Raw genomic sequence first — 4,657 nt, forward strand, 5'->3', positions numbered from 1 at the left:
CAGGACCTGTACACTATCTGCTGCACCACCCAGCTGCCCTGTTCTATTAGAAAATAGGAGGAATGGGATTTCACAGAATATACTTCTCAAAAGTCATTAATCACATCAAATTAAAGTTGCTTTATATTGCCCCTACTTTTCAAGTACCCTCCATTGTTATAGAGTCCTCATGAGTCTAAGTATTGTTTATATCCCCCCTCAACTCCTCCCTCCACCCCCAAGCACACACCCTCTAATTGTTGTCAAAGCATTAGGCAATGCAAAATCACTTCATGTTGTTCTCATGTCTTAGTATAATCTTTCCCAATTTCTCTATAGTACTCCAACCATAGCCCTACAACTCTCCTCAACCAAATTGTTGGGTAAATGTTCTCTCTCTGTCCCTTTAGCACTACAATCATGGTACTATAACACTTCATAACTAAATTATGGATTAAAGCAAGATTGCTTCCTATTTTATTTATGTCCCAGCCTTCTAAGTATGCTACCCTCTCTGTCCCTATTTTACTGCAAATGTCCTTAACTTAAGTATCTAGTAAAGTAAGGTCATTTCATAAGTTAATTGTGTATAGAGGCCCTAAATACTCTAAGTACAGTTACATAGGTTCTCTTAAGAACTTTAGAATTGGTTATATGGCATCAGAGACATTGCACAGGACTACTCACTTCATCAGAGGGGGTACTGTACTTTATGTGCAAGACGAATTAAAGCAGTTCAAAGGAAATATGAGATATGCACGTTTAGAGTAAACACTCCAGGTATTCCCATAATTATTTTTGCCTGACCGTGATTATTCTGAGCTCATATTGGTCTGATCAACCACAGTCGGACACACAATAATTTTTTCTCAAAAATACTAATGTCATTTTAGTCTTCTTCAATAATGAAGGATAAGAAACCACCATATCCAAATCCTCTAAGGTTACAATCACTTCAACTATATTCAACCCTTTAACAAGCCTAAGAGAAATAAAATTCTCAAGAGTTACAAATGATATCATCCCTTGTGGGAATGTATACATAGGTTATTGTTCTTGAGTAGAGATTGTTTTTGTTTCCTCCTCTTTCTCATTTCTTTTTTCATATTTTTCTTCTTCCTCTCTTCCTTGGTTTTTGAAATCATTTTGAATAACTTCCATAATATTTTGGATTTGAGTCCTATTCATATACTCATTTTAGACTTATAAGGTAGATAACTTGTCACTGCGCTCTCTTTTGAGATGTCATTTTTATCATCTCTATTTAAGTTCCTATGGTTAGCACTTCTTTTGGATTTTTACTCATTTTTATAGTTGAGTTCTGTTCTTGGGATATAGGGGGTATAATCCCAAGGTTTTTGTACTGAGATTCAGAATTTATTCCTGGTTTGTTGATTTCCAAGATGCTACCTATGTAGCCTAGGCTTTGCCTACACAGAGGTTTGTTTCCTCCTTTATGACAGTTTATGGTGATGTAGTGGTTTGTTACCAGGGTTCAGACTTTGTCTCCTTGGGACCTTCCTTTCTCGCCTGCCATCAAGCTGAACCAGGACCTGTCCTGCTGACTAGTTGCTGGGATCTGGGTTGTGCTGTGGCTAGAAGCCTCCTGTTGTCTTTCCTACTCCCCTAACCAGCTAGTTTCTATTTATTCTTTTCTTTTAAATATGCAACTTCCACTGAAGACCTTCCTGATGTCTAGAGTTGAAAGTTTGTTTAATATCTTTGTAGAAATTTCATCTAATATTATATGGACAAAAACTCAAGAGTATATTACTTTCATGTTGCCATCTGGGCTCTAACTCAGAAACTGGGACTAAGGTTTTAAAACTGAATGTAACTGGGCAGAAAATGAAATAAAATGAAATGAATCAATGGGTACATTAAATAGACAAAAATGTAAAAATAATGTTTAAAAACAAAGAATTAATTCATGCAAATACATATTAAATACATATTTTCATTTCAACTGAAGCATAATATATTCTGCCCCTACCTTTTACATATACTCTATATGTATCTCCCTGCTTCAAATGAATTTATTGTAGGCAGGATATTGTAGGATTCTGGTTTATAGCCCACTCTGCCATTAACTTACATTTTATGGGAAAGTTCATTCCATTCACATTCAAAGTGAAGATTACTAAACTTTTATTGCTCTCTATGCTATCCTCCCTCTGTTTATATTCCCCCCCTTTTTTCTCATCCATATTATCCCATAATTTTCTTCAGAATATCATTGGCTTCTGAGAGTTTGTCCCCTTATATCCCCTCCCCTTTCCTTCCCCTTTACTTTGTATCTTCTTCCTTCACTTCCTTCTGTCAGTTTTCTTTTCCTCCCTCTTCCCCTTTCCCCTTTTAATCCTTAAAAATTAACTGAGTGTATGTATGTTAATTTTAAGCCAAATCTGATGAATGTAAAATTCAAGCTGTTCTCAAATTCTCTTTTCTTCCTCTCTATTGTACCACTTTGTGTAATGTTATTTACTTCATTCAGTCTCTTCTTTCCTCCCATCTCTTTTCTCTCTCCCCACCCTTTAAAGGTGATTTTGATTTTAAATCATTCTTTCAGCATCACAGCCAAGTCATGAGCATCCATTACTTCTGGATAAATGTATTCTCTCTAAGAGAGTTACAGTCCTCAAGAGTTATGAGAATCTTTGATCCCAGGTGGGGACAGAGCCAGTTTCATCTTATTGAATAACAGTTTCTTTTTTCTTTTCCCTTTTTTATCTTTTCATGTATCTCTTCAGTCTACTGTTTGAAGGCCAAATTTTCACTTAACCTTTGGTCTTTTCATCAGAAAAATCTGGAAGTTTCCTATTTCATTAAATGTCAATTTTTTCCTCCTAGAAGAAAAGGCTCCGTTTTGGGAGATAGTGAATTCTTTACTGCATTCCAAGCTCCCTTGCTTGTTAGAATATCATATTCCAGGGCCATTGATATAGTCAAGTCCTGTGTAATCTTTACTTTGGCACCATGATATATAAATTTTGGCCACAACATTACTTGGTGTTTTCATTTTGGGATTTCCTTCAGGAGGGGCTCGATGTATTCTTTCAATAATATTTTTTTTTGCCCTCTAGTTCTGTGATATCAGGCCACTTCTCCTTCTATACATCCTGAAGTAAAGAATCCAGGCATTTTTTCTCCCCAATGTTTTCAGGAAACCCAATGATTCTTACATTGTTTCTTCTGACTCTATTCTGTAGGTCAGTTATTTTTCCAATGAGGCATTTTACATTTTCTTCTATTTTTTTAAAAAAATTTGAATTTGTTTCTAGATTCTTATTGTATCTTGAATCATTAGTTTCCACAGATTTTAATTTTTTTTCCAGAGAAGAATTTTCTTCATTTGCCATTTGCAACTCCTTTTCCAATTGGTCAAATTTTTGGAAGGAGTTTTTCATTTGTCCAGTTGTGTTTTTGAGAGAATTATCTTATTTTTACACTTGTCCAATTTTGTTTTCATTTTCTTGTTGCAAGATGATTATTTTCTCTTCTTTTCCCAATTTTTCAATTTGATTTTTAAAGTATTTTTTTTATTTAAGGCAATAGGGTTAAGTGACTTGCCAAGGTCATCTAAGGCCGGATTTGAACTCAGGTACTCTTGACTCCAGGGCCAGTGCTCTATCCACTGTGCCACCTAGCTTCCCAGGACCCCACTTTCCACTGGCTTTTCTTTTTTTTTTTTTTCAAGGATCTTGTGCTGGAGGAGGGGCTGATTCACAGACCTTTGGTTTGGAAATTTCTAGAGACTTTGTTCACTGTGCTTAGTAACATCAAATTGGCCTGCCAGTAGGGGATGGTAGACAATTTCTCTGAATCATCTACAATCTTGATTTGTCACCCAGTCCTTGTCCTTAGGGAGTGGGGGGTGGGTGGGGGGAGCTTGATTGTCCCTATGCAATGTGGAGTGGACCCTCAGGCCTTATAGTTAATCTCCTTAATCTTCACTCAGCACTTAGTGAGATCTGTTAACCACACCTGAGCCTGGGAAGGGTGGGGTGGTTATTACTCTGTTTGTTCTGGAAAGAGGTACTTTCTCCCACAGGGATGAGGGGTAACTCAACTGGAAAAATTGTGCTTCCACTTAAAACAGATAGCTCATGGTCCTGGTCTTCCAGACCAGCTGAACTGACTAGATTGCTCTCTAGCCTTACTCTGTAACTTTCCCTCCAAAGCTTCTGCAGTTATTTTCAGGTTAATTTGCAGACCTCACCCCACTCTCCCTGCTCTGACTTTCTTCTCTCTGCCACCAGCTCACCCATATTCTACTGAGAAAGACTTTATTGATATGTATTCTCCAAGATTCTTTTCTGGGTTTTGTGGATACAAATTTTGTTAAGAGGCTTGATTCATGTTAGTTCTGAGGGAAGGCCAGAAGAGTTTAGGACAATGCCTGGATTCTTTCCACCATCCTGGATAGAAGCCCTTTAAAACACATTTAGAAAATGATGAAAATAGACTAATAACTCTTTTGAAATGAAAACAATTGGAATTGCACATGTCCATCAATTAGGGAATGATTTGAATCAGTTGTGGTATTTGATGTAATAGAATGCAATTTCTCCAATAAGAAATAATAGGGAGGATGATTTTTAAAAAAGGTAGAAAAACTTAAATGATATGAAGAAATGTGAACAGAACCAGGTGAACATATATATATATATATATATAC

The sequence above is a fragment of the Macrotis lagotis genome, chromosome 7 (assembly GCF_037893015.1).
Source record: "Macrotis lagotis isolate mMagLag1 chromosome 7, bilby.v1.9.chrom.fasta, whole genome shotgun sequence".
Taxonomy (NCBI): Eukaryota; Metazoa; Chordata; class Mammalia; order Peramelemorphia; family Peramelidae; genus Macrotis; species Macrotis lagotis.